General features: G+C 38.7%; 1 protein-coding gene across 2 annotated transcripts in view; it reads left to right on the forward strand.

Moving 5' to 3' along the window:
- Positions 1-5,010: 5,010 nt before the first annotated feature.
- Positions 5,011-12,390, forward strand: part of LOC126213227 (uncharacterized) — a 70,391-nt gene continuing 63,011 nt past the window's right edge. Inside the window, exons 1-2 of one of the 2 annotated variants that reach the window (XM_049940871.1) lie at positions 5,011-5,026; positions 6,030-6,170. The gene's annotated coding sequence lies outside the window, so the exon portion shown is untranslated. Of the gene's footprint in view, positions 5,027-5,157; positions 6,171-12,390 lie in introns of those variants that run through there. The other variant, XM_049940870.1, reaches the window with a different exon arrangement.

A 12,390-nucleotide genomic window follows, 5' to 3' on the forward strand; every position in this document is an offset into this window, starting at 1 on the left:
TCTCATAGACAACTTCCTCATTGTGGGATTGGGCTGCTAGCTCGTAATCTGAGTCATTTTCTTGCACTGAAAGCAAATTTTTCTCATACAGTTCGCTGTTTATTTTATATTAATGCTGCTCACTTATGGGAACATGTATGGTTCAAATGGCTCTGAGCACTATGGGACTTAACAGCTGTGGTCATCAGTTCCCTAGAACTTAGAACTACTTAAACCTAACTAACCTAAGGACAGAACACACATCCATGCCCGAGGCAGGATTCGAACCTGTGACCGTAGCAGTCGCGCGGTTCCGGACTGTGCGCCTAAAACCGTGAGACCACCGTGGCCGGCTGTATGAGAACACAATTTACCACTGCATTAGCTAAAGTAATAAAGAAGGAATCATAATGAGCCCACAATTGTGAAACAATAATGGAATGATGGAAAACAATTTTATTTGTGGTCGGCGCACTTTATACATAGGTGTGGCTGCTCCAGGGTTAATGATCAGTGCAAAAAATTGATAACTTTTTTGCTGTGTGGGAAGTGAATAGCTATCATGACAACAAAATTATGTGAAGTATGATTTCATTCTGTGTGGTAACGAGCAACTCTGACAGTGTGATGTGTGTTTTTATTCTAAACGGTATGTGCTCAGAACCCTGACAATGTTGTGTGTATTTCTACATTAATATTCCTAATATTAACATTCTACATTAGAAGTTGCTGGTAATTAAAAGTTATGACATTGCAGTTATCAAAGTAATAAATATCTTTACTATTTTGTGCTTCGATAAGACTTGTGTTTGAGTAGACACTACTGAGTTAATAGGGAAAGGTGATTTGTAGTTTCCAAACAGATTACTCCATTTTACAAATTTTACAAATGGCGAAGATTAATGCAGTTGTGATGTACTTTCACTACAGCACTTGTCAACAGTCATGTATGTGCTGAAAGCAGTGAATCCACAAAATTTCTTGATTTAATTCAGAAATAGGATTTCATGTTAAACAGTAGATCACTGACTTGCATGGTTAACAGTATTACAAAAATATGTCCGAAAATGCACATAAATACTGCAGACAGCTAAGTATTTACTATTACTCATTTGCATTTATTGATATGCTGAAATCAACAGCCTTGATAAAACGAGTAAAAAGAAATTTCACCAAAAGTAATATGTTGTTTTTTCTAGAATAAACCATGCTGCAAGCTGGCCTGTAGACAACTACAGTTCAAGCACTAAAAATTATCACACTTTGTTAAATTGTTTCTTTAATGTATCTGCTGAAATTTCGCCTCAGAAATTTCGCAAAAAAGTAGACTTACGTGGATTAAACCTAGAATTAAAATCTCTTGAACTTGGAAGAAGCAGGTCCACCATCAGTTAAAATCTAACAGAAATCCTGAAAATGTATATGTGTTAAACACTAGAAAACTTTGTGATCTATTGTGAAACTGGAATTACGCATCAAAATTGAAATTGAAGAGATCTTGAAAATTCTGTTTGACAATGGTGCAGTAAACACTGTTCAGATGTCAAATTATTTCAATTAATTCATCTTATTATGTAATAAGGCGATAAGGGAATGTCATAGCTTATCAGGACAAGGCAAATTTCGTAAGCTTGGAATACAAATGGGACACATCTTTTGAACAATTTGGAATAGTAACCCTTTGAGATGTAGAAAATGAAATAGTGGTTTTAAAAAACAGAACCTGCGTGGGATGGAATAATCACCTCTGTAATCAAATGTGTGTTTGATGTTATTGCACAATATTATAAACGAATATTATAAACAAATCCTTTGAGCATGGATGTTTCCCAAATATACTGAAATACACTGAGATAAAAAAGTTGTTGAAACAGGTGTTAAGTAATATGGGGAATTACCAACTTACCTGCATAGCAGAACGCTTGCACAATGAGGCAACGTGGGGACATGGGAACGCGCATGCTTTTGTATGTTCTTTCCACTGATTTTTATACCTTCACTTTTATTCCCGTGCATCTGCGATTTCGTGTGAAGAAAGAAGCATCCTGTGGATACACCCATAAGATATGTCTACATGTACTCGATGGCAGAAGTAAGGGAATAAAACTCCATGCGCAAGAGAAAAGAACGCATGTACGCATGGGTGTTCTTGTGCCCACATGTTGCTTCATTGCATAAGCAGTGTGCTATGGATCCCCCCCTTTTTTTTGCTTGGGAGCTTATGATGGGTTTATTGTGATGAAAAGGCAACAGAAAAAGAAACGCAAAAGCGACTCTAAGTAAAGAAGTATCTAAATAACAGATGTATGAGAAATACAACGTGATGACAAAGTGTTTTCTTTTCTTTTTTTTCTTTCTTTTTTTCCTTGAGAAACTTCAGTGATAAGGATGGCAATAACATTTAGTTGGCTAGTAACCAGGGGAATATATACCAGCTCAAAAGATTTATTTCTAATCGTAAAATAAAGCATTTCAGTGATTATTCGTTAAGGTGAGAAATACTTAAGAGAGCTCGTGAGTCCTTATGTGAAGGTCAAGTAACTTTCAATTTGTCAGTTGTATTTTATTTTGTTGTTGTTGTTGTTGTGGTCTTCAGTCCTGAGACTGGTTTGATGCAGCTCTCCATGCTACTCTATCCTGTGCAGTCTTCTTCATCTCCCAGTACTTACTGCAGCCTACATCCTTCTGAATCTGCTTAGTGTATTCATCTCTTGGTCTACCTCTACGATTTTTACCCTCCACACTGCCCTCCAATGCTAAATTTGTGATCCCTTGATGCGTCAAAACATGTCCTACCAACCGATCCCTTCTTCTAGTCACGTTGTGCCACAAACTTCTCTTCTCCCCAGTCCTATTCAGCACCTCCTCATTAGTTACGTGATCTACCCACCTTATCTTCAGCATTCTTCTGTAGTACCACATTTCGAAAGCTTCTATTCTCTTCTTGTCCAAACTAGTTATCGTCCATGTTTCACTTCCATACATGGCTAAACTCCATACAAATACTTTCAGAAATGACTTCCTGACACTTAAATCTATACCCGATGTTAACAAATTTCTCTTCTTCAGAAACGATTTCCTTGCCATTGCCAGTCTACATTTTATATCCTCTCTACTTCGACCATCATCAGTTATTTTACTCCCTAAATAGCAAAACTCCTTTACTACTTTAAGTGTCTCATTTCCTAATCTAATTCCCTCAGCATCACCCGATTTAATTTGACTACATTCCATTATCCTCGTTTTGCTTTTGTTGATGTTCATTTTATATCCTTCTTTCAAGACACTGTCCATTCCGTTCAACTGCTTTTCCAAGTCCTTTGCTGTCTCTGACAGAATTAAAATGTCATCGGCAAACCTCAAAGTTTTTACTTCTTCTCCACGAATTTTAATACCTACTCCGAATTTTTCCTTTGTTTCCTTTACTGCTTGCTCAATATACAGATTGAACAACATCGGGGAGAGGCTACAACCCTGTCTCACTCCTTTCCCAACCACTGCTTCCCTTTCATGCCCCTCGACTCTTATAACTGCCATCTGGTTTCTGTACGAATTGTAAATAGCCTTTCGCTCCCTGTATTTTACCCCTGCCACCTTCAGAATTTGAAAGAGAGTATTCCAGTTAACATTGTCAAAAGCTTTCTCTATGTCTACAAATGCTAGAAACGTAGGTTTGCCTTTTCTTAATCTTTCTTCTAAGATAAGTCGTAAGGTTAGTATTGCCTCACGTGTTCCAACATTTCTACGGAATCCAAACTGATCTTCCCTGAGGTCCGCTTCGACCAGTTTTTCCTTTCGTCTGTAAAGAATTCGCGTTAGTATTTTGCAGCTGTGAGTTATTAAACTGATAGTTCGGTAATTTTCACATCTGTCAACACCTGCTTTCTTTGGGATTAGAATTATTATATTCTTCTTGAAGTCTGAGGGTATTTCGCCTGTCTCATACATTTTATTTAACAAAACAAATTTTACAAAACAAATTTGTGAATTTCATAGGTGCCAGAATCCACTAGAACGTAGGTTGCGTTCTCCAGCCATGTATTTTTTGCACCACACTGCTCTTCATTTCTATTTAGAGGAGCTACACATATTCAATCATTTCTTTTCTTCATGTGTCAGGTTCGTCAGTTGCTGTGCTAAGTCTCCATAGGATGAATATTCGCCTACATTTTTTCATATACACTTTTCATAAATTTGTGCCTTATTCTTCTCTATTTCCTACTTCGAAACTTGTGGTATCCTACGCTTTACAGTTCATTGCATAAGCTTGTTGGTGGTATCTAACACAGGTAAACACACACACAAATAAGAATTTAAAACTTCTTTATTATAACATTTTATAAGACGTAAATCGGCGTATTGCTTAGGGAATGATACATTTTACAACTCTCAAAAATAATACAATCTGTCTCTTGTGATATCACAGAAAATATAGCTCTGAAGCCAACATTTTCGATGTCAAAACACTCACTAACACACCAAAACACTATATGGAAGAGCAACCTGCTCCCACAAGCTCAACACCATGGAGGTAAGAATATTCTTACCTCCATGCTCAACACTGTACACAATCAAACCCAAACATGTCTCAGCTACCTGTCGTCTGCCCAATGATTGCGTTATGCACGGACTCCGTTTCCAGGAAATTAAACATGCACAAATTCGTATGCATCGTTCCGCTGTTGAAAATCTATGCGCATGTGCAAAGTTAACACAGAAAAGGCATCTTGTGGACCATCCTTTATCATAATTCTAAGACGAACATACGTTCGGCTGACTTCGAAGCCATTTCCACACTTCGGTTTACACAACACGATAAATCGCGCAAAATGAACAGTTTGGAATTGGCCAATACAAAGAGCTCACAAAGATTTTGTAGCCTGACTATACAGTCCAGTCAGATTTGCACAATAAAAAATCTAATTTCATAAGACACGTAAACATTTTGTGCAACCTTGAATCGTATCCATCGACGGCCAGTAATATTAGTCTAGGAGCCGATGATAAGCAGCACATGAAAGACCAATGTGTTGCGCAGTATTACCAGGTGTGGAATAATACTGAACGTGAGGGTGTTAAATGCCAGGTTGCACAATAATATTGAGCACATCAAAAAGATTTGAAATACTTGTATATTGCGCTTCTTGGTTATATTGTGACGTCAATGGGCAGTATTGATTATTGACAATGTGCTTGCCAGGCATTCGCGTGCTATTGTCTCTGGGAATTTTTACTTATATTTATGATCGCTGTTGTTGTCGTTGTTTGTTATTATTATGAATGAGTTAAAGAGTTAGTTGTGAGAGTACATCGAAACGCATACACCATTACCAGCATTTGGGATGTTAGAGCAGATGAGTACGAAAACGTATATGTTGATGCTCACAAAATATAGGGAACAATATTCTATAGCCACGATGGAAGATGTATGTATAGATATTCATATTAACCAATTATAACCCTTTAGAACAAGTGTAATTGAATGACACATTTCAGTAACTATGTCTCACATAGGCCTAATTTGAAGTGCAACTGCACTAGTAAATTTCAACTTTTCGAAACAAATGCCAATAGCAAGGAGTCGTAGCGCAATAGTTAAGCACTGACTTGGTGAAAATGCGTCTCTCATTGTCGATTTTTGTTATGTGATCATGGGGACAAGCATTTTCAGTAATGTAGTAGGTGTTGGACCTTCAACGCGAAAAAAGAGATGATGATCATTTTTTCCGGGCAATGTTAATTCACTTGAGAAACTTTCGTGAGTAAGTCATTGACGCTCGTTCCAAGTTTTCATTCACATTCCTTTCTTTTCTGCTAGCGGCAAAGTAGAACAAATGTCACAGCAGCGGCGCCTTGACCTCCCAACATTACGAACCAGATGCAATGTTGCACCATATTATCGCATCTTTTGATTGAGTGGGCTAGGGAGTACGTAAATAGTATTGCAGGATAGTACTGAAGTGGTCTGTAAGATAAGTGGTAGTTACTGTTAGCATTGGCGTGGCGTTTCTGTTAATTGGTACGTCCGGTGCTTACATCATTCTTCACAGATAACGCTCAGTATGAACTGCTATCTGCAGTTTGACTGTCCAGGCACTGGATTTAAGAGCTGTGGTACCGAACCGCACAGTTCAGTAGCTAACGCAGTTCAGTCGCAGAGAGTGGCCCGAATATTGACTGAAAATTCTAAGGTGAGTTTTTATTATCCATTCATTCGTGATGTACACAGATCCCATCAAGGAAAAAATGAGTCAAGGTTTACATTAGCGTGCGACTATCTTATTGTAGAGCTTGTTCTATATATTAGTTTATTGTTAATACATCATTGTATTGCTCAATGCTGTTCACAACTTTGCATGTAAATTTAATTGAGTAAATTAGTAAAGTAGCTGTCTTCTCAGTTTTACTGTTCATATGGTATTAGTTGCTCAATATTTGCGTGATTACAATGGTATGTCTCAAGGAAAATATTTTATGTCTATAAATACTGAACGCTATTTGTGGTACACTATTTCTGGTCAGACAGATTTATACAGTAATAAACATTACTACCTGCCATGTAGCTAACAGGACTTTTCAGTCCCTGATTCTGTATATCCAGACACTTTGTCAAAAGTATTGCTATTGACTTAAGTGTTTAAATTTTCTTTTGGCTTGGTAGGGATTCCCAATTTCTTGCTGTATGTTAGAAAGGAGCTTGTTGAAGCATTCTGATCAGAGTACACAACTCTGTTCTGAACTCTGGATAAGGAGACAAAGTCCACATTAAAATTATTTTGTCCATCTACATTGACATTATCACATCACATAATGATGTGAAAGTTGTCAAACAAATGAACAAATCCATGATGGAAAAGGCAGCTAACTGGTTCCATGAAAATAGGTTGTCATTAAATAAAACTGAACACATCCTCTTTTCCCTTAGAGATATTAATGATGGACTTAATGAACTCAGACATTCAGTAAAATTGCTAGGCATTTATCTTGATACCAAATTGAGCTGGAATACCCACACAGAAAATCTGTGCAGTAAGTTGGCAAGAGTTCTATATCTCCTTAGGAAACTGAAGGATTGTGTCAGTAAGGAGTGCATACTTACGGCATACCATGCCTTTTTTCATACTCATCTGCATTATGGAATACTTCTTTGGGGAAACTCTGCTGGGGCAAAAGATGTTTTTCTCTGGCAGAAGAAAGCCATTAGATGTACTTTGGTGTGAGCAATTTAACATCTTGCAGACAGTACTTCATCGAGCACAAAATTCTTACAGTTCCCAGACTAAACATACTTAAAGCACTTATGCATGCCAAAGAGAATGCCCACATGTATGAAAGCAGGTCAGATGTGCACTTATATGAAACCCGAAGTAGGAACTTATTAGACATTCCTTGGACACGTTTGGATAAAATCCAAAATAATTTTTTACATGCTGGCAACACATTTTACAACAATACATCACATGGAACGAGGGAGTTGCATGAGAATAGATTTAAAATGGTGGTAGAGACATGGTTGAAAGAGAGAGCATTCTATAGCATAAGTGAATTCCTACACAATGAAAAAGTATGATTCTCTATTATTATAAATGTGATTGTGATCAAAGAAACTGTAATTTATGTCATACAACCATACTGACCTTTTATATAATCATACAACGTATGTTAACTTTTGTGTAATCATTTGTACCACAATCTGTATAACTATGTAACGCTGACCTTATGTATAATCATTTGTATAACCATCTGACGATGCATATACAACACAACAGTTGTCTACAGGCAAATAAATAAATAAATATGAAATATGAAAAATAGAATATGACATCTATATCTGTACTCGACAAACCAACCTGAAGTGCATGGCAGAGGGTACATTCTGTTGTACCAGAACTTTATTAGGTTTTCTTCCCATAACAGTCAGGGTGTGAAAATACACGGAATAAGTGAATACTCTTGCCTTTAGCTCAACACAGGTCAAATGAAGGGCCCGATTTTACCCATCTGTTTTCATCCATGATGTAACTGTGTTGTGTGACGTTATTGAGGTGCGCCATGTGAGACTGAAGCACCTTTTTGTCACAGAGCCAGCACCCAGCATCACACTGTGAAATAGCTATGTAACTCCTTGTACACCATCTGAAGATGAACCTGAAAAGGTTCGAAAAGCAGTTCATGGAATACATAACTATTTCAAAAAAGTGACTGGTTGCACTTTTATGTATTTACATTGAACTGGATTGTGCTTGCTAAGTTGTGCACCTCGAAGCATGTTAAGGAAAACACTTTTCAGTACTCTTTGAGGAATGTTCTAAATTTCTTCATATATGTTGTTTTTTAATGTGTCAAGTGTTCTGGGATTGTTGCGATAGACTCTAGCCTTTGTAAATCCCCAGAGGTAAAAGTCACATGGTGACAAGTCGGGAGGGCGGGGTGACCACAAGCCATTATTAATGGTCCTCTCTTCTGTAAAATCAGTATGTTTATGAGCTAAGGACGAATCTGACATATGAGAAGTTGCCACATCTTGCTGGAAATACGCACAACATTTTTCGTTTGGAGTTAACAGAGCCGAAAATCCATTGTAGAGTTGCAAGTAAACATGTGTTGACAGTTTCATTGAAGAACAATGGCCTGATAATTCTGTTACCAGATACAGCACACCGTACACCAATTTTTAAATCGTATAACAGCTTTTGCAGTATGCCGTGGCGATTCTCAGTAGCCCAATGTCTTGTGTTTTGTGAATTAACGTAACCCGACAGATGAAACCGAGCTTCATCCGTCGAAAAAAGGAGGAACAGATCTAAATGTCCTGCAGCAACCAATTACAGTAATGTGTACGCTTACCCTTGTCCACTTTCATTTTTAAGCCACAAAGGATGCGTTGACATGACCTGCGAGATATTCCACATTGCTGTGATAATTGTCGTGTTAACTTGTAGGGATTCTTTCAGTGTGTGCCGTCACGTTTGCCACAACTTCAGGTGTACGTACAGTCGGTGCCTTATTTCTCTTTGAATTAACAACACTGCCTGTCGAATGTCACTTTCTCGCTAGATCCTGAATTGTTGATTTTGCAGGAATATTACTTTCAGGAAACTTTTCATGAAAGCTGTCATGAACAACTTAAATGGATTCAGACTGCACATATTCTTCAACAATGAACACATGTTCTTCAGTGGAGTAAGGCATGACAGTGAAGTACACGGTTTATAACGACTACTTTCCGTATGAACTAATCACACACTACTGCTGTTGGAAGGTGGCAAAGAAACTGACAAGCTAGTAATGCTACCCACACACGTTCGCATTACGGTTTGGGCCTGTTTTATGTGCGCCACTCCGTATTACTCTTTTTGATGTCCATCTGAAAACCTCTTTCCGAGACACTGCCTATTCTTTCCAACGTCTTTTCCAAGTCATTACCGGTAGCGGTCTGACAGAATTACAATATCATAGCATGTAAGCTTTCACGGCCGGTGTCTTCATCAATTAAAACTTCCGGGCTGAATTGCTGTGGTCCATATACAGGGTGTTTCAAAAATGACCGGTATATTTGAAACGGCGATAAAAACTAAATGAGCAGTGATAGAAATACACCGTTTGTTGCAATATGCTTGGGACAACAGTACATTTTCAGGCGGACAAACTTTCGAAATTACAGTAGTTACAATTTTCAACAACAGATGGCGCTGCAAGTGATGTGAAAGATATAGAAGACAACGCAGTCTGTGGGTGCGCCATTCTGTACGTCGTCTTTCTGCTGTAAGCGTGTGCTGTTCACAACGTGCAAGTGTGCTGTAGACAACATGGTTTATTCCTTAGAACAGAGGATTTTTCTGGTGTTGGAATTCCACCGCCTAGAACACAGTGTTGTTGCAACAAGACGAAGTTTTCAACGGAGCTTTAATGTAACCAAAGGACCGAAAAGCAATACAATAAAGGATCTGTTTGAAAAATTTCAATGGACTGGGAATGTGACGGATGAACGTGCTGGAAAGGTAGGGCGACCGCGTACGGCAACCACAGAGGGCAACGCGCAGCTAGTGCAGCAGGTGATCCGACAGCGGCCTCGGGTTTCCGTTCGCCGTGTTGCAGCTGCGGTCCAAATGACGCCAACGTCCACGTATCGTCTCGTGCGCCAGAGTTTACACCTCTATCCGTACAAAATTCAAACGCGGCAACCCCTCAGCGCCGCTACCATTGCTGCACGAGAGACATTCGCTAACGATATAGTGCACAGGATTGATGACGGCGATATGCATGTGGGCAGCATTTGGTTTACTGACGAAGCTTATTTTTACCTGGACGGCTTCGTCAATAAACAGAACTGGCGCATATGGGGAACCGAAAAGCCCCACGTTGCAGTCCCATCGTCCCTGCATCCTCAAAAAGTACTGGTCTGGGCCGCCATTTCTTCCAAAGGAATCATTGGCCCATTTTTCAGATCCGAAACGATTACTGCATCACGCTATGTGGACATTCTTCGTGAATTTGTGGCGGTACAAACTGCCTTAGACGACACTGCGAACACCTCGTGGTTTATGCAAGATGGTGCCCGGCCACATCGCACGGCCGACGTCTTTAATTTCCTGAATGAATATTTCGATGATCGTGTGATTGCTTTGGGCTATCCGAAACATACAGGAGGCGGCGTGGATTGGCCTCCCTATTCGCCAGACATGAACCCCTGTGACTTCTTTCTGTGGGGACACTTGAAAGACCAGGTGTACCGCCAGAATCCAGAAACAATTGAACAGCTGAAGCAGTACATCTCATCTGCATGTGAAGCCATTCCGCCAGACACGTTGTCAAAGGTTTCGGGTAATTTCATTCAGAGACTACACCATATTATTGCTACGCATGGTGGATATGTGGAAAATATCGTACTATAGAGTTTCCCAGACCGCAGCGCCATCTGTTGTTGACAATTGTAACTACTGTAATTTCGAAAGTTTGTCTGCCTGAAAATGTACTGTTGTCCCAAGCATATTGCAACAAACGGTGTATTTCTATCGCTGCTCGTTTAGTTTTTATTGCCGTTTCAAATATACCGGTCATTTTTGAAACACCCTGTATAAAACTACTTCTCCTTCCTGACATTTCGTTGCCGGCTGCGGGCAACATCTTCTGAGGTGAGTCGGCAATGAAACGTCAGGAAGGAGAAGAAGTTTTATATATGGACCATGGCAATTCGGCTCGGAAGTTTTAATTAATGAGAATTACAATATCATCGACAAACCTCAATGTTTTTAATTATTCTCCTTGAACTTTAATTCCCTTTCCAAAATTGTCCTTGTTTTCCTTTGCCCCTTTCATGGCCTTCGACTCTTATAACTGCAGTCTGGTTTCTGTACAACTTGGATATAACCTTTTGCTCCATGTATTTTGTCCCTACCACTTTCAGTATTTCAAAGACTGCTGTCAATATTGTCAAAAACTTTCTGTAAATCTCCAAATACTATAAACATGGCTTTTCTTTTCTGTTACATTATTTTAAGGTAAGTTGTGGTTCAATATTAAGTTAACTAAAGCCAAAATTATAATGTTCATTATTTGCATGATACGTTTGTTTGTAAAACGATATGAGCCGCATGGCAGCTGACATCTAGGTGGTGTTGCATTTGGAATAACACATAGCTGTTAGAGCGGCATTTCCGTGTAGCATGTTAGTCTACAAACGCGTGGTTCCTGAAGAGGGGCAGCAGCCTTTTCAGTAGTTGGCAGGGGCAACAGTCTGGATGAATGACTGATCTGGCCTTGTAACACTAACCAAAACAGCCTTGCTGTGCTGGTACTGCGAATGGTTGAAAGCAAGGGGAAACTACAGCCGTAATTTTTTGTAATATTTTGCATAATGTAATATCTTGTATAGACACCTTTTATTAACCTGACATGTTCCACATCCTTACGAAGTGTCGTATTCATGATCTATGGAACAAGTACTAATCTAATCTAATCGAAATCTAGAATAATTTCAATTGGATCACATAAAAAAACACTCAAAAGGAACATCAAGGAAATTATGAATGCTATAGTGATAAAAAAAACTGAGGAATGTGATCCAGTTCGTTGTCTCTCTAATGTTAAAAGAAGATTTATCCTATATAAAACATAAAAGAAAACCCAGAAAGTGATGAGATACAACTCCAGTAAAGCCAAAGGGTCTTAACCAGAGATGACTGATCACCATAAGTTTAACAATCTGATTTGAAATATTGTTAAGTTAGGTCTTTAAGGAAATCATAAAAAGGAAAGTGTGCAATGAAAAGCTCCAGGTGACACTGTTTCTTCACAATGTGGCTGTAAACAAATTACTCTGTTGGTTCCTGACCAACCATATGTTTTACAGTGACAAATCTCAATTTTACAACAGTAATGTCACATCTCAAATCTGAAATCTTTTGGTGG

The sequence above is a fragment of the Schistocerca nitens genome, chromosome 11, assembly GCF_023898315.1.
Source record: "Schistocerca nitens isolate TAMUIC-IGC-003100 chromosome 11, iqSchNite1.1, whole genome shotgun sequence".
Taxonomy (NCBI): Eukaryota; Metazoa; Arthropoda; class Insecta; order Orthoptera; family Acrididae; genus Schistocerca; species Schistocerca nitens.